The sequence below is a fragment of the Callospermophilus lateralis genome, chromosome 8, assembly GCF_048772815.1.
Source record: "Callospermophilus lateralis isolate mCalLat2 chromosome 8, mCalLat2.hap1, whole genome shotgun sequence".
Classification (NCBI taxonomy): Eukaryota; Metazoa; Chordata; class Mammalia; order Rodentia; family Sciuridae; genus Callospermophilus; species Callospermophilus lateralis.
Window position 1 is genome coordinate 127783148 of NC_135312.1, and position 22632 is coordinate 127805779.

The 22632-nt window shown below is 32.2% G+C and overlaps 1 pseudogene; it reads left to right on the forward strand.

Annotated features, from left to right (window-relative positions):
* Window positions 1-8987: 8987 nt before the first annotated feature.
* On the forward strand, window positions 8988-9705 carry LOC143406306 (small ribosomal subunit protein eS6 pseudogene; annotated as a pseudogene).
* The last annotated feature ends 12927 nt before the right edge of the window (window positions 9706-22632 follow it).

Here is a 22632-nt window from a genome sequence, read left to right on the forward strand (position 1 = left end):
AAACAGTGCCAAGTGAAAGATATCAAGTGAAAATTTAACGTGTCTTATTAATCAATACATAAATCTGAACAAAGCTTTCTCTCTGCTGTGAAGTCTTTGTATGGAAAGTAACAATAATTTTTTTCATGTTTATAAATGAAATCAATTACTGACACAAATGTACTTCCAGGTGTAAAAGTAGACAATTGAACAATAAATCAAAATGAAATGACAATCCAACATTTATTTACTTACTGCGTAGTACAGCTAACAGACATGTAGTATACATTCTATGTAAAGCCATATGCAAGGTTCTTGCCTTTCTCATGTACCTGAGGGAGCAGGGGAAGTGTGGCAAAAAGGGAAGGAGTGGGGATGTACTAAGTCAAAGTTAGGAAAATTGCCTTAGTGAAGACCCCTACAGGAGCCTCTGAATGGAGGAACATGGACAAGGAGAACAGCTGTGTGCTTGAGAACGCTGGCCAGCAAGTCTGGATTCTCGAGAGAATTTTCTTCCAGAAATGAATGTACTGGGTGCGCATGGCAGCTCTGTGAGTTGGTAGCTTCCCCTTCAAGGCCTTCCAGGCAAACCCTTGAGATTGCCCAGGGATGAATTTCACGTAGGAATTTGACCCGAGGCTGTACTCCTCCTCAGGTAATCAGAACCAGGATTCCTGAAGATTCTCTGTTAGTGTAGAAACGCAGAAGCTTACAGGCATAAGCATGGAAATGTGTAGAAACAATAGAAACCTTAAAGTTTATCTTGTATGCATAAAACCTACTTTATAAAAAGGAAATCAGTAGTCAAACAAGGGAAGAGATCCTAGGACCACAGATGACACAAGATAGTACTTATGGAAGGTACAGCAGCTTTGAGAACATTTTCAAACTGAAATCTTAATGCAAATCTGGGACTTTAAATATTTGCAAAGTGAGATATATATAGGGAAGTCGAATTATTATGTCCTATTTTACATTGTTAGACAATGACAAGGAGCTAGAAATCAACATTTCTGAGCTCTAATCTTTAATATATGTTGAACAGAGTTTCACTGTGTTGAAATTAGACGTACATTTTACTGAAATGACTATCTTATTTTAATATTACATGTGATGACTTTCGATAAATTTAAAAACTATTAAAAAGCATTTAGGCAGACCATGTACCTCTATTTAAATAGTATGGTCCCTTAAAAAACTGTTCTTTAACTAGCAAATAAATTTTATTATTTTTTCATATATTCAAGAATCCTGTTAAATGTTGGCCATATGTCCCCTAGATTCAGTGACTGAATATTTTTAAATGTTAATAAAATGAAACAAATATGTATTAGGTAAAATAAATCTAACAATAATAAGTATATTGATGATAATACATGGAATCTAATAAAGAGGGTTAGGATTAGGGTTTAGCAATGAAAACTTAACACTTTTTGACTCTTCACTATTTTCAGATTCATTTGCAACACTGAATTAGATAATTGTGTGATTCTTCTGTGTTCTTTGAATTCTTACCATTTGTTTCCCTGATATTTCATTACAAAAAGATGAGTTAAAATAAATAAAAGTGATATATGTATATATTTCTGTCAAAAGTGTTTTATATATACATATATATGTATATATATATATATATATATATATATATATATATATATATATATATTCTGTCAGTAGCAATTGAGTTTTTTTTTTTTAATTTGCATCATTTTACTTTGGATGAAGAAATGTAGATTTTAATGTAAAATTGTTATAGAAAGATTCTGGAGCATTGTTTATTCATTTATTTTTGATAAATAGTCACTTGAAGCATAAAAACATTAGTAAAGATCTACAAGATTTCTTCAAAGTACCTATTAATTTTGTTTAATTTTTGTATAATTTATATATATATATATGTGTGTGTGTGTGTGTGTGTGTGTGTGTGTGTATATATATATATATATATATATATATATATATATATATATATGCCTTTACTGACTGTAAAAGAAGTTATGTGAAGATAAATATTAATCAAAGCAATAAAGGAAATAACTCTCAATTGATATAATTATCATTCAATATTATATTTGGCAGATTAATATTATATAAAATTTATGGTAAATATGCTTGACATCTTTTTTACATTCTGCATCTTTCTTTAAATATGTTACAGTTATGTAGTTAATTTTCTATGGTAAAAGGGGAGATGCAAAATTGCATTTGATGATTGTAAATTAAAACACTACTCTTTTATTCATTTGAAATATTTTTTGAAATGAAGATATTCACATTTTTGTTTTTCAAATGAAATTTATTTTCAAATATACTGAACAACTGGATCATATTATTATAAAATAAGATGTTTTAAAAATACAAACAGATAATTCACCTACGTATCATTGATAACAGGGTTTAAATGACTGCATTTTCCTTCTACACTAAAAGCACCATTGTGTATCAACTGTAAAGAATGTGACTTTTTTCCCATTACAGTCATGGTGAATTGTTTGCAAATATTACTTTTGTTTATAAAAACTAGTTATATATTGTGTGTATAAAGCATTTTACTAGTTTTTTAAAAATATATACTGAGCTGGATCTTGGATAACATCCATAAGAACACAATCAAAAACAGACAAAAAAATTCTATGTATGGACCACAATGCTTACTGGCATTAGTCAAATTACAGGTAACGACTTTGGGTTATTCATGTCCATTTATTTCTGTAACAGAAAATCCAACTAAGATGGTTTTTCACTTCTACTGTAAATGTTGTAGAAATGTTTCTGAAATTAATCATGATAAGTTTAGATCATTTCAACATTTAAAACTCATAGTTAAATAAGCTGTACTTGCTTATTTTTTTTCTCCAAAAACCATATATTTTTTATATCAATCAATCTGTTTTGAGGAGGGTATGTCCACATGTTGTAGTTCCTTATATTTTTATGTGATTTTTAAATGTGTGTGTTGAAGAGATCAAGATTCCAATTTCAACAAAGTTACTTGCTAGTTTTGTGAGTGTATTTCAGAATTCATTGATCTCAATTATAAAATTTGAATAATAATAATTTTTCATTATTTTTAAAGAATAGTTGAAAGTATTTACTAAAATGGAATGGACTTCTAATAATAAATGTTACCTTAAACATAGCAATTGTTATCCTTCCCAAGTGTGAAATATCATGTTTTTTTGCCATTTAATAAATTATAATAAAATCTAAAAATAAGGGTTTTATATGTACTGGCCCCAAATTTTGCTTTTTAATGATTAAGTATTCCTAAGCAATTATAATAAATTCTTCATCTTAGTGTACATCAGTTTTCAGATAATTACTTCATAGTTTCATGTGACAAAAACATTTATTCTAAATGTATCAAATGTATAGAAAGTATTTAACCACAAACAATTTTTCACATGTTGGAATCACGTTTTCACTCTTAATGCTCAAATTCTTGATCAAGTATTATCACTTTTCTACAATCTTGGTAAATATTTGACATTTTTAATTGGTGACTATAAGATCAAAAAAAGTAAAGGAAATTTTCTTATTGAATTCAATATGGAAAGTAATAAAATATATACATATAGTATAATTTGTGCAGTTTTCTGAAACCTATGAACCAAACTCAATTGAAGATTGACACATAGACTATGCAATCCATATCAAAGAGTGCTTTTGAGCAGTTCTAGTACAGGGCATTTTTAAAGCAGCAAATTGATCAAAGTAGTTATTTTCTCTGGATTCTAACACAAAGCAACATCAAATAACTTTGCTTTACTGGTTTGGTTTTCTTGCCTGCTTTGAACTGGAAGTATAAAACTCTCAATAAGTCTTTGTGTCCTAAAGTAAAATTATAACTCTTTCCTCTAGATTACCCTGAAAACCCTCATGAATAGATGAAGATGGCTTAGACAAAAGTATTTTTCTTGCTTTTTTATTTAGAGGCATTTTTATAATCTTGAATTTGTATGGATCTAGCCAGATAATCAAAACATCTTTGGTCTCAGTGCATGAATAGGCTGTAATTGATGTTTATTCAAACAATGTGATTTTCACATAAAATAAACTTAACTGCTCTTTGGCTTTATAGTCCATTTCAGTAAAAAGCCCAACCATAAATAGCATGCAAAATGAAAGACAAGATCTTTGAGGCATTTGGCGGCAGCATCTTAGTGAAACTGCATACTAATCCGGGAAATAGTTATCTTCATACATAGCTATATATCGGGTCTGGGATCTTTACAGCTCTAACTCTGGTCCTAATTTTCCTTAAATTCTAAATACAATTTGACATCTTGGATTGGATCCTTGCAAAATGTATACTAGTCAAAAAAAAAAAAAAAGAAAAAAGAAAAAGAAAACTGATGAACTCCAAATGAAGTCAGTAGTTTAATTAATAGTAAATGTGTGAAATATTAACCTTAACTGGGTAAAGGTCTATAGGAATTTGCTATTTTATCTTTGAAATGTTTCTGTTCACCTGAAATAATTTCAAATAAAAACTTTATCCTTAAAAATGTGAAAAAAATAGCATGCAAAAGCATTGAAAAATATATAGAAATATCCCAGAAATCCTCTGTGTTTTTCATTTGATTTTTTATATGAGTATATGTGTTCTGCAGGCTTCAATTTTTCCTTGTGGAAAGTATTAACAGTGTCAGGTATCTGATTTAAGAAATAGTATGAAAAGGCTGTTATGAAATTGCATTATGAACTTTCAACCATTGTAAATAGTTAAATTAGTATTTATATTTGTATCATTTTATTAGTAATATTATTGTGTTATAAATTTTATTTTATGACTAAAAATTTTAACTTTTTATTGACAAGTCATAATCATGTATGTTTATGGAAAACACTATGATATTTTCATTTGTCTATACATTGTACAAATTTCAATCAAGTTAAGTAATATATTCATCACTTCATCAACTGTTTCATGGTGAGAAGGCAAAAAAAATGTATTCTTTTAGCAATTTTGAAATATAACTATTATTAATTGACACCACTATACAGTGTGATCCATCACCAAGCTATTCCTCAGTATAACCAAAATCTCTACCCTCTAAACAGCTCCCTGTCGCTTCCTCCCACTCATGCTGTGGAAACATTTCCACTCTCCATTTCTGTATGTAAGTGAGATCCAACAGCTTTTACCTTACCGTGTTGGTCAACTTCATTTAACTTAATGTCCAGCAGCTTTATTCCGAATCTCACAAATCACAAAACTCCCTCTTTTCTGAGGTCGAGTCTGTCAAGTGTATTTGTCTCTTTTTCTTTATCTGTGTATGTCTTCAGTTTGCCTCCTTGTCTTGGTATTGTAGTCAATGCTGAGATAAATATGACATTAAAATATACTCACATGTGGATTTTAGAGATAATATTAAAATTCTAGTTTTAGAAACATAATATTATCTCTAATATTCTAGATGGAAGAATCTTCATCCTACTCGGTAAAATGGTTATAATAACTTTTATTCCCATCTGTATGCAAGGTTTTCATTTTCTCCATATCTTCACCAATATTTACCTATTAGCCTTTTGGTGTAAGTCATTTTAATAACTATGAGGCAATATCTCATTCTGATTTTAATTTAAATTTTCCTGAATCCTCCTGCCTCACGCCCCTAAGTCATGGTGATTATAGGTGTCTGCCATTAAGAGTGAGTCCCACTACCATTTACTGGAATATACTATTGCATACACATTGTGCATTCTTAGAGTATATTTGTCAAAAATAAACATTTTTTTTCATATCCAGTTGACAGTTTTCATTGCTTCTTTTGAGAAGTGTCTGCTTATATCATTTTTCCACTTTTTAATCAGATTATCTGTTTTCTTACCATATTTTGGATATCAGTCTCTTCTCAGATACATGGTTTACAGATATTTTGCTCTAAATCCATAGTTTGGTCCTTCACACTGTTCATTGTTTCCTAGGCTTCTCAGAAGATTTTCAGTTTATGAAATTACATTTGTCTATTTTTGTTTTTGTTGCCTGTGCTCCAAGAAGCCACTCAAAGAAAGAATTGACTAGACCAGTGTCATGGGAAGTTTTCCCTATGCTTTCCTACAATAGGTTTATAGTTTCAAGTTGCACATTTAAGTCTTTTATCATTTTGAGGTGATTTTTGCAAGTGACATGAGGTAAGGTGCAATTTCATCTTTTGTAGGTATTGTTTTATGGAAGCACTATTTTTTCTTAGAATTACTTCCTGCTCCTATTTGAGCCTCTTCCTGTTCCCCATCTTTAGCATTTCTCTCCATAGTATTATAAATGTTCTCCTGCCCCCAGTCTTCAAGATTATACCCCAGGATACTCTAACACTAAGCTACACCTCCAGCCCTTTCCTTTAGTGATTTTCAGATAGCGTCTTGCTAAATTTCCAAGGCTGTCCTTGAATTCACAATCCTCCTGCCTCAGCCTTCCTAAGTCATGGTGATTATAGGTGTTTGTCACTAAGGGTGAGTCCCACTACCATTCATTGGAATATACCATCCATACACATTGTGCATTCTTAGAGTATATTTGTCAAAAATAAGTTTGCAGACTTATATCTGGAATTCCTATCCTGATTTGCAGGTTGATTTATTGGTTTTCAGGCCAGTGTTGTGTAGCTTTTATTTTAGTAACTTTATATTTTGAAATTAGAGAGTGTGACGCTCTGGCTTTGTCCTCTGACCCACGATTGGTTTGATACTTCAAGACCTTTTTTGTTTCAGTCCAAATTTTAGAATGGATTTTTCTATTTCTGTGAAAAATGACATTGCAATTTTAAGAACTGCATCGAACCTGTAGTTCACTTTGGGTGGTGAATGGACTTGTTAACAATATATTTATTTTTGGTACCAGATATGGAACCCAGGGGTGCTTAAACACTGAGCCATGTCCCAAACAATTTCTTACCTATTTTTTGTTTGTTTGTTTGTTTTTAAATTTTGAGTCAGGGTCTCACTAAATTGCTTAGACCTTACTAAGTTGTTGAGACTGGCTTCCAACCTGCAATCCTTCTGCCTCAGCTTCCACTGTGCCAGGATTATTAATTGCTTTTTTTTTTTTTTAGGAGAGGTTTTTCATTACATAAATACCAATAAATCATGTATGTTAATTTTGTAAGTATCAACTTTACTAAATTTGTTTATCAGCCTCAAAAGGATTTGGAGGAAAACTTTTTAGAGTTTTCTATACATAAGATCAAATTTCCAGCAAAGAGAGACAATTTCACTACTTCCATTCTTTTGTGAATCCTTTTTTTTTTTTAATTGCCTAATTGTGCTGGTTTGAACTTCAACTGTTACATAAAGTAGAAATGTCAAAAATGAGCATGTGTCTTATTTCAGATCTTAGAGAAAATGCTTTCAACTTTTATCATTGATCATCATCTAAGCTGTAGGCTTCCTACATATGACATATATTAAGTTTGATTCCCTTTTAAAAATTCGAAATTACTTATTTGAAATTGTTTTTCATGAATTGATGGTAGATTTTATTAAAAGATTTTTGTTCATTTACAGAAATAAAAGATTAGAGCAGAAAATAGTAGAGACTAGAAAAACATTAGAAAAATAAGCAAAACTAAAACTTTGTTATTGAAAATATAAACAAAATTCATAAGAATTTACATAGTCTATAAAGGATAAAAAGAGGGGCTGGGGTAGTGGCTCAGAGGTAGAGTGCTTGCCTAATGTCTGAGACCCTGGTTTTGATCCTCAGCACCACATAAAAATAAATAAAGTAAAAGTATTGTGTCCACCTACAACTAATATATATATATTTAAAAGGACTGAAACAAAATCAGAGTGAAAGAGGACTAATTGATAAATCTCAAACTCAAGGATTGTAGAGACTTCACTAACAAATAGGATACCCTATAATAAATGGATGAATTTCTAGAAACCCACACCTTACCAAAACTGTGTAAGAAATAAAGTACATGCATAGACCAATAATGAGAAAGAAGATTGAACAGATAATAAAGTTTCCTATCAAAGAAAATCCCAGGACTTCTGGTTTTTCAATGCTGAATTGTAACAAACATTTAGAAACTAATATTGATGCATTTCAAATTCTTCCAACAAATTGAAAAGGAGAGCACACATCACAACTCATTTTATTTGTCAGCATTATTGTGATATCAAAGCTAGACAAGGACACTAGAAGAAAAGAAAACCAAAGTCTGTTTTCCATAATGATCACAGATGCAAAAATCCTCTACAAAATACTAGCAAACTGAAACTGGCACAATAAAACAGATAATTTATCATGATTTGACAGGATTTATCCCAGTATGCAAGGATCATACAATTAAGAAAAAATTGAAATAGACACATTGGATTCAGTATCATCATTCTCCATAACAATTTTTAAGTGTTGGGATAACAATTGGCAATTAAATTTGCTTCTTTATGTAGCATATTTTTTAATAGCCTGAATTCCCTTTTCTTTCTTTCTTTCTTTTTTTTTTTTTTTTTTGGTTGTAGGAATAACATCAGGAGAGAAATTATTGGTTGAATTCTAGGTGATCAGCACTTGGGGATGGATGATTAAAAAAATAAGAAAATGTATATTCATTTTCTTTCTTAATTCTCAACTATACATATTTATAGAACTTATCAGACAAAAAAGAGCAGTACAAAAAATTTTACTGAATTGGCATTGAGTTAGGAGGATCAAGAGCTTGTCCTGAAGCCAAACATGATGGCAAGAATGTTAATGTTTTCTAGAATATATGCTCATCCATCTTGAACCCCTAAAAATTCTCCTTCAAATTTATTTATGTTTTTTAAGAAAAATTCAATATAGATTATGAGTATTTAATATTATCATTTACATAATACTCTTTTGGTAGAAAAATTAGCCACCTTTTATTTCATGGTGAACCTGATAATTGATCAAGTTAAATACCATGATCACAATCTCTTAGGAAGTCAGTAGTAATTTAAGAAGATGAGTTAGTAAGAATTTAAGGTGGATTCCTATTTTTCATGGCATCTTGTGGGTGATCAGTATCTCCAAGATGAAGCTCAATATCTCCTTCCCAGCTACTGCTGGTGAGAAACTCATTGAAGTGGAAAATGAACTCAAACTTTGTACTTTTTAATCACAGAAGTTGCTGCTGATGCTCTGAGTGAAGGATGGAAGTGCTATGTGGTCTGAATCAATGGTGGAAATGACAAACAAGGTTTCCCCATGAAGCAGGGTGTCTTGAACCATGGCCGGGTTGGCCTGCTCTTGAGTAAGGGGCATTCCTATTATAGACACAGGTGAACTGGAGAGAGAAAGTGCAAACTGTTTAAGGATGCATTGCGGATGCCAATCTGAGCGTTCTCAACTTGGTTAATGTTAAAAAAGAAGACAAGGATATTCCTGGACTTATGGATACTACTGTAATCTATAGACTGAGACTCAAAAGAGCTAGTAGAATCTGCAAACTTTTCAATCTCTCTAAGGAAAATTATTTCCACCAATAAGTTTGTGGAAAACCCTTAAACATGAAAGAAAAAGAAACCAGGACAAAACACTGAAGATTCAGCATCGCGCTAGGGCACGTGTCCTGCAAATACAAGGGCTCTGAAGAAACAGCATGCTAAGAAGAATATGAAGAGGCAGCGGGTTTTGCCAAACTGTTCGCCAAGAAAATGAAAGAAGCCAAAGAAAAATGTCAGAAACAGATTGCCAAGAGACACAGGCTGTCCTCTAAGAGAGCTTCTACTTCTGAGTCCAGCCTAAAGTGAGAATTTTTTAAGAGTAACAAATAAATAAGACCAGGCCTTCAAAAAAAAAAAAAAAAAAAGATATGTGGTGCTTTTCCACTTGATAATCCATATCACTTATGACATTGACCAAGGTCCTGTATCTCTCAATGAACTTCATTATGAAATGGATTGAATCCCCTTGTGTTATTCACTTACAAAAAATTGACTTCACATTTTATTTATTTATTTATTTATTGCTTGCATGTATAATCTTTATTTGTGGTTCTGGTAACCCTCAAATGATTAAAATGCCTGACCAATAAAATATCCACTTATTAATATAACTTTGTTTGTTAAAATACTAAAAATAACATGTTTGTTCAAACTACATAATTTACTTATTAAGCCCATAATCATAAAGAACGTTTGATTTTTTACAAATCTTCCTGTTTTACTCAATTTTATTTTTGTTATTATTTTGCTATTGCAACATCTAAGTACTTACGGATACACATCTGAAATAATATTCCTTAATAAATATGGTATACATAGAACCTGTGTTTTTGTTTTTAGTAGGTTCCAACGTGATTGAACAAGTCATACCCGCCCAGCAGTTTATGTGTTGTCATCCTACATAACCCTGTCAACACTTGGACTTCCGTTGCTGTAACATGTAGCTCATTGGCATTTCTGTTTTCAGTTCTCGTTATATGAGATCAAATATCTGTCCACATGTCTATTACCCTATCATGCTGTTCTGTTTTGAAAATGGTTATTCATTTCTCTTGTCCATAAATCTATTACATGTTCATTTTTCTTCTCATTGATTTGTGGTTCTTTATATATTTTGCATAATAATACTTTGGGGGCTTTATTTTTATGGTATCAGAGATGAAACCTAAGGGCACTTAACCTCTGAGCCACATCCCCAGCCCTTTTTATTTATGTACTTATTTTATTTCAAGACAGGGTCCCCCTAGGTTGCTTACAGCCTCACTAACTTTCTGAGGCTGGCTTCAAACCTGCATTCCTTCTTGCTTCAGCCTCTTGAGCCTCTGGGATTATAAGCACGAACCACAAGGTCTGGTGTGGGTTTTTTGTGCAAATATTTTTATTGCAAATATCGCTTCCATTTTTTGACTTATTTATGAATTGTATTCTATATATATATATGTATGTGTGTGTATATGTATTGCTATATATATATATATATATATATATATATATATATATATATTTAATCCGAGTGTAGCAGAGTTCTTTTAACGTTTTCCTTTATGATTTCATTTGTTGCTTCTTACTTAAAAAAATTCTAACCCACTACTATTGACCTAATTTTGATTTCCTCATTTAAATTTTAAATGAGTTTTGTAAGTAATATGAGATTGGAATAATATTTAATATTTTTAATGTATAGATAACCAACTTTTTAAAATCTTCTATCCATAGTCTTTGGTTTTCCAATGTACATGCAATAACAATTCTGGCATCATGATGCTTCCATAAATGTCTACATCTGTTTTTTTTCTTCTTCTTCTTCTTTTTTTTTTTTTTTTTTAATGCAGGAGTGTATTTGTTTATTCCTATGCAGATACTGCATTTTAAAATTTTTTATAACTTTGCTGACTTGACATCTTAACATATATACAGCCTTTTGTCTACCAATGCAAATGTGTTGGCTTAGATTGAAATTTGTTCTTCTACCTTAAATTTTAGAATCAGCTAATTAAGTTTCTTGTAAAAATCTGTTAATAGAATTAGATTGAAAGTGTTGATCAAGTTATATATTCACTGTTGATTTCCTTATGGTTTTACTTTTCCTGTGTATAACATGTCTCTCTGTTCTGTATACTTACATGTATCTAATCTCCATCTCTTTACCATCAAGTACACATTCAAGGGACCTCATTCTTCCAAAGTAATGCCTGGCCAAACTGCCATCCACAGCAATTGGTCAGATAATCACGCTGGATATAATCTCAAAATGTGTCCAGAGGCAGCCTCTTCCCTCTCCCTTTGCTGCTAACATTAATTCCTTCTGAACTGGATTGTTTCAAGTAGAGCTTCAAATGATTTTTGTCCTTCCATTCATGCTTCTGTACACTTTAAAAAAAATAATTTAGATCATGCCTCTTGGTTGTTCTAATTATTCTAACTGCCTCTCTTTTTACCCAGAATAAAGCTTGAAGTTGTTCAGTACAAGATATTTTTTTATTCTGACATAGTAGTGTATTTGTTTATTTCTATGCCAATACCACATATTTTTTTTGTTTAAATTTAAAAATCCTCAACCATGACACTATTTTACGGCTCTTATCTGTTGTGTAGTGTTTGTCCCTTTGCTCAGTGTGTCCTCCCAACCTGGCCTCCTTGCATTTCCCACCTCCACACCCAGAACCTTTACATGTGCTTTTCTCCCTCTGGGCTCTTCTTACTCTTGTACCTGCCAATTCTTGCCATTGTCTCGCCTCATCATGGATGTATCATGGCTTCATAAAATCCCCATAAATATTCTTTTTCTTGCCACTAATCTCTTTCCCACAGTACCTATTATTATTATTTCAAATACTCTATGTTCCATTGATTTATTTTATTGAATACAATGTAAAATCTCTAAAGAAGGCCTAAGATTTTTTTTTTGTCTGACGTTCTCCTGTTCTCTCATCAACCTCAACACAATTGTAAGCACACAGTCTAAAGTCTAGAAATTTTAACTGGATGAATAAACTTGCAAGCATAAAAAATAAGTACATAAATGCATGGATATTCTGAATATTTGGAAGTCCTAAGAAATATGATCTGTTATAAATACTCAACCATTGAGCAAAATAGTCATGAGGTGTGGGATGCCATATCTTATGAGATTATACCTAGAAATGCAAAAGAAATTCTAGAAATGACCACAATTTTTACAGTTCCCTAATTTTGGCATATTAATTGTTTAACCAATTTCTCAATGAGAGACGTTAGAGTTAAAAACAGAACTAAATGGTTTACTGTTAGAAAACATGTTTGAGAAAAATTAATAATGTTATATACTTGAGTCAAAAGAATTTTTTCTAGTATCAAGAATATGCAGGTTAGGGCTGGGGTTGTGGCTCAGAGGTAGGGCACTCACCTAGCACATGGTAGGTCTGGGTTCAAGCCTCAGCACCACATAAAATAAATAAATAAAATAAAGGTATTGTGTCCAACTACAACTAAAGAATAAATATTAAAAAGAAAAAGAATATGCAGGTTAGAAAAAAATGTAGCTTTCAGAACACTGTTCTGAAAAAAAAAGCCAATCTCACCTTTGCTATGCCATGATGAATTATTTAAATCAAACAACTAATAATAAAAAAATAAAATAAAAAAGAAATCAAAAAACTGAACATTGAGCTAGTCAAAAACTGGAATTTTACACTAAAATATCATATTACTTAAAAGGTCTCAAGTTTGAAAAAAGTATAAAATATTGCATAAACTGTTAAAATGTTCTAATTTTTAAATGCAGAAGTCATATTACTGGCACAGGTAATTTTTCTAAGTTATGTGATTTGTCCACTGCTCTGCTGGTCTACTGGTGATAGTTGGGGATGATTTTACCCCAAGGAGAGGTGGATTATGGAGAGGTGCATGTGGAGGCTCCTTCCGCTAGTGCAGCAAGGAAAGGCCAGGCATGCTACTAGTATATATTCTCCAAAGCACAGGCAGCCTTGCATGACACAGAATCATCTGGCCCACATTTCAGTCCTTTTGTGGTTAGGAAGCCGTGGTCTAGTTGTCTAAATCAATAATATTTTTCTTTATAGATGTTTCACTTGTGTTAAGTAAATTTCACAAAAATAGGTTTGAAATGAAATTTTGTAATCACATTTCTTACAAAGAACATTTCCATTTCAAAACCAGGACAGAATCCTGAAAAGTCTAGGTGTTTAATAAGATACTCTTAAATGTAAAAAAAAATTGCATTTGTAGTCAGATAAGTAAAATTATTTTATGATAGACAACAAAATAGCTTCAGAATTAATAATATATGCTTTTTAAAATTAACATTAAAAATGACATAAGGACCAAAACAGTGAATAACAGGAGCAGCTGCCATAAGTCATTAGCATCATAATTTTCATGCATTAATCTTACATGACATTTTTCAACTTCTAACCCCTTAGAATACTTATGTCATAATGAATTTAACCTTTTACACATGCTACTACTGTGCAACATGGTTTTGTCTCATAAATTGTTCAGCTATTTTAAAGCCCAGTCAGGAAATTTTCAGCCCTTCATTGCCAACAGCAAAAAAAGAACTATATCTGAAATTTAGCAAGAGCATCCTGAAAGTTTACAGCTGTTAATGTTTTATGAATAATTAGTAGGCACTAATATATATCACTCCATGTCATCTTCTATAATAACGTTGATTTATTAATTAAAAGAATAGAGAGGTTTCAGATATCGCCAGTAAATGTGGAAAACTGACTTTTGCCTCATGAAGTTATTCATGATGACTATAAAGTGTATGCAAAGAGTAATTATTTTAAAAAATGTTACACAGACTGTCCATCTAATCATGAGATGCCCAAACTGAGCTGATCAAGGCCTAATGGGTCCCACATTGAAAAAGTGATTGTGACTAAACAGGATGACTCAGCCTAACATGGGAGATCAGATTACCCTCTGTAAGTAAAGGTCCTCCTCTTCTAAAATGGTAGACAGGAAGGCATCTGGGGTGAATAATTTAGTCTTATAATGAGCAAAATTTGCTCTACTTTCCCAAAAAAGACTGAATCACAGTGAATGAGTGATTTTGTCTGTTTCCTTGTATGTTTTCCTGAAGGGTTTTATCTAAAGTCAAACAAACAAACAAACAAGAAAATCAATTTTGAAGGAATGATAACACTCATTTAAAGGGCAGCAACACCCTCCGCCCCACTGCAAGAATAGGTGATTGCCCTTGAGAGTGCTTTCCTAGTGCTATAATTTTCCTATGAAATTCATTTGAATGCACCATTATTTCAAGTGTTCCATCATGTGTCTCTTTAAAAACAGAACACAAACCAATAAGGCTTTAATTTAATGAATGATTTCCTACTTTTGGGAGGTCCTTGTTCTGGGTAGAAGGACATAAGTAGTATTTGTCTTCACCTAAAAATTGTAGAAGTCTGATCAGGCAGAAGAAAGGAGTACATTAAATTTAATGTAAAGAAAGGCATATAAATATTGACATGAAGTAAGTGGTATGGATGTACTTCATGAAGTCATACTGTATGGCTGGAGAATATTAGAACTAGAGTTGATGAAGTAAGAGATTTTATTTGAACCATATTTCAAATGATGGTTGATTTGGGGTAATAATAGGAGGAAATCATCCCTGCCTATGAATTTCAAAAATAGAAAATAAATTTAATGTACGGTGGGTTGATAAATACTACTGAAATGAGTGCTAAAATGAATGTTACTTTGTTAGGCATTAGTTATTAAATCATAAATATTTAGAAAACAATAGTAAGGATTATTAAAATTTATTATGTTATAAGGGTACTTACTTTCATGATCACATAGGTAAATGATTATTTTTTGAAATTTATGAAATAAGATGTAGAGATGAGTGGACTAGATGATGTTTTTATTCTATCTTGGAATATTCAGAAATATACACAAAATCATGCATGAAAATAAAATCCACTTGGAATCACTAACTTTGTTCTTTAGAAGTTTCATAAAGAAAGGGGGAAAACTATACCAGGGAATTTTTGCTAAATGGAACATTAAAAAGATTGTTCTGAATAGTGCACAAATACACATTCACTTTTTTTTTTTTTTTACTTCTGACTTTTCTAAATATGAGAAACTGTGATTTTATAATTATGTTGCCATAGGAGGAGTCAACAGGCAGTGTACTTTTAACTAAAGCACCTGGAGTTTGTTGTTTTGGTTTTTCTATTACCTGTAACATTTATGTTTGCTGCTAGAGGCATAATAAAAGTTGAAAAAGTGTTTGAACTTCCTCCTTTAATCACTAAAAGGTATAAAGAAAATAAAAGCTCAGACATTGTGATTTTTCTCCTGCACTTTTCTAATTCAGGAATAGAGGTGTCTTTCCTATTCTTTTTGCAAAGCATGCAAAAGAAAGACTGATAATGTTTGTTGATAAGAGGAAAAAAACTCAGATGTCCAAAACTTTATTAAAAGGGCCAAAGGATGGAAGTGAAAAGGGATAGGGTATGTTAATCAGTTAATAAGTTATAGGCTGAAAATGTAAAAAGAACTTATATATGCTCCTGAATATATGTTAAAACCTTAACACAAATCCCATCATTACTTCCTAGGTACCACCACAACCTCAATCAAAAAGTAGTGATAAAAAGTCTATATAAACTATCACTTTCTCCCATAGCTTTACACATGTATATCACTCTACCTCCTTTTTCTATAGCCAATATAGGATCAGTGAAAACAATTTAAACCTTCTATTTTGTGGGAATATACAAATAAATAGATTATAATATCACAAAATCAAAGAATAATAAAATCAAAGGTGACATATGGGAGGATGTGTTCTAAGTTCATAATTTTTGCAGAAAGGTACAAATAAAACATTTATAAATGATTTCCTGTGCTATATCTGATAGAATGGCTAAGAAATGGGGTAGAGCCAGATTGTAATCCTAAGCAATCCAGAGACTAAGATAGGAGCATCGAAAGTTCCAGGCCAGCCTCTGCAACCTAGTGAGATGCTTAGTAATTTGATGAGAACATGTTTCCAAATAACAAAGTAAGAAATGAAGAGGACTAAGTAATAAAGTCCACTACATTCAATCTCTAGTAACACCCTCCCTCCTAAACACACACACTAAAGAATTGGATCAAATAATATCTCACATAAAATACCCTCTGAAGAGGTGAAAAAAATTTGAAAAGTTTTATCTTTAAGGAGGAATGAGGCACAACCGATAACCTACAAATGTAAACTGGTTAAAAGAAAATTATTGGTATACTGACATAATTAAATCTAATTTCTTAACTCACAAGTATTCATAATTTATTTTCCATTTTCTTTCATTTGTTATTTACTACAAGCATTATCAATTACTTATTTCTTAATCTTCACACTCTAAAAATATACATTGTTTATAAATGAATTGCTATGCCTGGGGAAAAGTGTATGTATTGATGTTTGAAATTTTAACATTTCCCCTAGAACTGAAATTTTGTTATTTTTTTTTAAAGTTTTCATTTGGCACAGTTTTTCTTGATAAGAATATATGTTGGTCTGAAATAATTTTTAAAAGAAAAAATTGTTTATTTTTAAATAATTTTATAACTTTGAACTCCTTTGAAAATAAGATAAATGAAAATGTTTCGCACTGAGAGTGGGTAACACATACTTGGAAATGTCTGAAGTATCAGGCCAAATGTCTTAGTGTATAGTGAAAGAAACTTTTAGTGTTTCAAGATAATTCTCTAGTTCCCCACCCCAAAAATCTACAATAATCTATTTTTGTCTTCATATTCTAAAAGCCTAATAAAATTTATCAAAAGAGAAATAGATCCTCATTGCTTTATTTCATTTTATTAGTTTATTAACCAATGGAAGTGTACATAAGAGGTTTAGAATGGACCAAGCAAGACTACCTATGAATCATTCATAAACTGACACAAGTAAGCAGTTTAGCAAGAAAGAGTAGAAAAGGACAAAAAATAGAATATAGAAAAGTACACATATAGTGGTAGATGTTAGAAACATGATGCTATAAAGTTAAGATACAAAAATAACTTGGTATGTATGAAAAATTAGAAAAAATACAGACAATAACTGAGAGAGAAAGAGGATGTCTGCAAAAAGACATATTAAGGAGAAAAAAGTACAAACCAATATCCTCAATGATGCAAAGATCCTTAACAAGATACTAGCCATTCATATTTTTAAAAAATGAAGGAGTGTGTGCACCATGATCAAGTTAGTTTAATTCCAGAAATGCAACATTGGTTCAACATATTCAAATCAATAAATTCCTCACTTAAAGAGAATTAAAGGCAAAAGTCTCATGATTATCTCAAAAGATGAACAAAAAGTCTTAGATGAAATCCACCATCATTCATGTTAAAAACACTGAAGAAACTAGAAATAAAGGAATTTATCTCAACCTCATAAAAGCTACATATGACAAACCCCAAGCCAACATTTTAGTGGAGGAAAAACTGAAAACAATTTTACTAAAATATCTAACAAAATAAGGATATTCACTCTCACCATTCATAGTCAAGAATTGATTACTGAGAAGTCCTCAAATTAAAAAGTTTCTGCATCACAAAGAAAATAATTAAGAAGGTAAAGAGAGAGCCTACAGAATGGGACAAAATATTTGCTAGCTATTCTTCTCACAAGGGATAAACATACAGAAAATAAAAAGAACTCAAAAAACTTAACACCAAAAATACAATAATAATAAACCAATCAATAAATGGCTGAAGAAACTAAAAAAGATATTTCTTGAACTACGAGATACAAATGGCTAACAAATCTATGGAAATATGTTCAACATCCTTAGGAATCAGGAAACGCAAATCAAAACTACACTAAGATTTCATCTCCAACTATAATTCAAATCATCAAGAATATGAACAACAAAGAACATTGTTAAGGATATGGAGAAAGTACATTCATACCTTGTGGTTGGGACTGCAAATCAGTATAACCACTTTGGAAAGCAGTATGGAGATTCTCCAAAAGGCTAGGAATGGAACCACCATATGACCCAGCTATCCCACTCATTGGAATTTGTCCATAAGATCTGAAATCGGCATATTATAGTGGAACATGCATACCAATATTTATAGCAGCACAAGTCATAATAGCCGAGTAATGGAATAGGCCTTGGTATCCATCAACAGATGACTGGATAAATAATATATGGTATAGATACACAATAGTTTTACTTAGCCATAAAGAATTATGCCATTTTTCTGGTAACTGTCTGAAAATAGAGAACCTCGTGCTACGTGAAATAAGCCACATCTAGAAAGTCAAAGGTCAAGAGTTTTCTCTCTACTCTAAAGGTAGAGAGAAAAAAAGAAAGGGGATATAAAAAGGGGGATTTCACAAAAATAGGCGACCAAGAGAGTAAAGGAAAGGGATCAAGAAGGAGGGAAGGAAGGCAGGGGATGGGGAAGCACTGGGGAATAAAACGTACCAAAATATGTGATGTCCATGTATTACACAAATGTGATGCGTCAATAGAAAAAATATTAATACTAATAATAACATCAGAGGAGCAATCTCTAGAATAGTACAAGTGGGTCAGGAGGAGGAAGGAAGGAAAGGAAGGTACTCTGGAATGAGATTGACCAACACGTTATGTACATGTATGAATATGGTGCAGTGAATCCCACCATTAAGCATAATTTTATTGCACCAATGGATAAAAGAAAAAGAAAGAGAAGGTATGGAGAAAATAAATTATGTAGTAGGCAAGATAGTCAGAGATCACATAGTTAAGTTTTAATAAACAACTGTTAAGAGAAATAGTCTCATGTAGGTTCATGGTGTGATTGGATATGCTTAATGAGAAAACAGCCAAGATTCATCTTATATTGATATTCATAATCCCCATACTAGTGATTTACCTTTCAATACATTATTTGATTCTATATAAGTTCATAATTTTGAATTGTATTCAGCCCACTTTGTTTATTATTTTTAGTCTTTGAATTTTGTCTAAATCCTGTGGAGAATAGTGATTGATTTTGTTCACTTGTTTCAGCAGGGAATCTGGATGCAAGCTGTAATCAGAATTCTGTGGGTTGTGGATCCAATTTCAGTTTACCTTTATGACTTCTGTGCTATTCAGGTCTTTTCTGTGTATGCTTCACGTCAGTTTGGAAACTGATTGGTTTCTAGTGGCTCAATTTTCAAAGTCTGTTATATACCCATAAGACCAGATTCATACATGTATGTGCAGGTTGGAGTAATGCCCACGAGTTCTTCATTAACTTTATGAAGTTTCTTATACATATTACTTCATCTCCAAAACCTACTTCATTTTTGAGATCCGTGGTACTCCCTTTTTTGTTCATCTGTCTAAATACTGGGTCTTTAATGATCCCAGTCTCCTGGGCAATTGTGTTACCCATGCCTGCCAGGCATTTTCCTCTTTCTTTTTCTCTCACCATTTTTCTTGCTTCCCTTACCTGAGTCCTGACCACAGCTCCACTTGCAACATGATTTCATTTCCCAATAATGTGGGTTTACATAATAATAATAATAATAATATCCTGTAAAAAAACAAACAAACAGTAAACCACTATTGTCTTAGGACCAAAAGGACTTAATTGGCTTAAGCTGGTTTAGACACCATTTTGGCCTGCCATTGCCCACTAGCTTTACTGTAATGCAGCTCTGTAGTAAATCTGCCCACCAGTGCCATGGCAGTTTACAGTATCCATAACAGTGCCCTGAACTAACTGAATATGGTTATAAGAGGACAACTGAGACATGGTGGAGATTTCACAGAAATATTCCACTTACTTGTTCATTTCTATGACTTTTCCAATTATAAAAAAAAATGCTTATAATCTCACTTCTCTCATTTGCAGAGTTTAGGGACTTGGGGAATAACTTGTGAGCTTGACTCCTGGTACCTCCTTTCACTGGCCACTGACATAATTTCCTGCCTCTTTGCTTAATGACCTGGAGTGGTTATTGGCTGTGCTCTAGAGCATGAAGCAACAGAGATTTAGCTCAGTGAAGACTAGGTACCAACTCCACAATTGTGCCTATTTCCTACTTCAAGCTGCAGAAGACAGACAGAAAGAAAGAAAGCAAACAATAAACAAAACAAAACAAACAAACAAACAAAAACTCATGAAACTGGCCCTTTATTTTAGGACCTGTAGCTCCACAGGGTATAAAAGAAGCAACCCTTCTGTAGCAGTTTGTATGAGGGCTGCCATTACCAATTACTGTCACTACCATCACGGGATGTTTGAGCTGTGGAATGTGGGACACAGGAGGAAATAAAGGTAATAGAAAAGATTGAAGTTTCCATATCATGCCTGAGATTTACATGTCCCTTTCCTGGATATTGTACACAAAGGAGAAATATTCCTTCAGAGTTCTCTTGGTTGGTGCTGTGCTGACCATTTCCTAGGCAACGATTTCAGATTGAGGGTGGGGAGAAGGAGTGGTAACTTCATAAGAAGCATTTATTTTAACTCCATTTTTTTGCAAACATCTGATTGCTACAATCTGGCTTTCAGGACCCACAAGTAGCTGTTCATGTATTCTTTCATGTTCTATAGCTGGAGGGTCTGTGTCTGTGTTCATTATTTTTTTCCACATGGAGTCCAATTATTTCAGCACTATTTGTTGAAAAGACATTTCTTTTCCATTTAATCATCTGTGCTCCTTTGTCAAAGATCAGTTGGCTATAATTATGTTGCCCTATATCTGAATTCTCTATTTTGCTCCATTGATCCATGCATCTATTCTTTGCTAATATACCTCTCTCTTGATTAGTGAAAATTTATAGAAAGTCTTGTACTCCTTCAACTTTGTTCCATTTCAGTATTGTGTTGACTATTCTGACTTCAGGCTTTACTATATAATCATATGAATCCATTGATATTCACAAAATAATTTGATAGTATTTCAATCAAGACTGCATTAAATGAATAGATAAATTGGAGAAATTGGTAACTTAACAATATCCCCACACATCATACATTTCTCTGTATATTTAGACCTTTGATTTTATTTTCAAAGGTTTTTAGTTTTATTTATCCAGTACATATTTTATTAGTTACATATATATTTTATATTTGGTGCTATTATAGATGGTATTATGTTTTTAATTTCAAATTGAAATCACTCAATGCTGATACTTAAGTCATAATGTTTATAATTTATTGTTAGATGGAAAAACATTGAAAAGAAGATGTATAATTCAAGAACGAACATGTTTTAGACTAGTGAAAAATACTGCTTATAGAATAATATTTGTTTTGTTTGGTATGTCAGTAGACATCTAGGAATCCTAGATTCCATGTTTCCCATCCCTGTTATCATGTAAATGTGGAACCAGAGTCTCTTGTGTTTCACAAGTTGGAGGAAGTATAGGGGGAGAGGAAGTGTCTGCAATTCACAAGAGTTTGAGGAGATATTCAAGAGGAGAGTATGCTAGTTTAGACTACTAACAAATTACCATTGAGTGGTTGACTTGAGCTATGTGTATTTATTTTTCATAGTCCTGGAGGTTCATCAACCCAGGATGAAAGTGTTAGCAGATTTGGTATCTAGTGAGGTCTTACTTTCTGGTTTGCACATGGTTGTCTTCCTGTTGTGTTCTTATGTAGGAGAAAGAGAGCTAGCTAACATTCTGGCATCTTATAATAAGCACACATGAGGTTTTTAACCTCATGGCATAGTTACCAAGATACTGCCTCTACTTACTACCACAATGTGATTAATGTTTCCACATATAAACTCACAGAATGAGTACAAATTCCAATCCTTCTCATTCTTCCTGAGGTTCCCCAAATTCATGTTTTTCTCTGATACAGAAAACATTCATTCCATTCCAACAGCCCTCCAAAACTTAACTTATCCAAATATTGTCAAAATTCTAAAGTCCAACATGTCATCTAAATATCACTCCAGATGTGGGTGGCAATGGACATACGGCTCATTTTGAGGCAAAATTCCTTTTTGCTTGTGAATTTATAAATACAAAAATTATGTGATTCCAAAATACAATGGAGGAAATGCATAGAATTTTCAATTCAAATGGGATAAGTAGAAAAGGAGGAAGGAATAACAGATAATAGGTTTTATTAATCTGAAATCTAGCAGAGCAACTTCCCTGAGATGTTAAGTCTCAAGGTTAATCTGTATGCTCTGTATTACAGGCCTAACATGCCCTGTTTCTTCTGGATTCATAAGGGCTAAAATCTTGCCCCCAAGGTTCTTCCTCACAATATTGA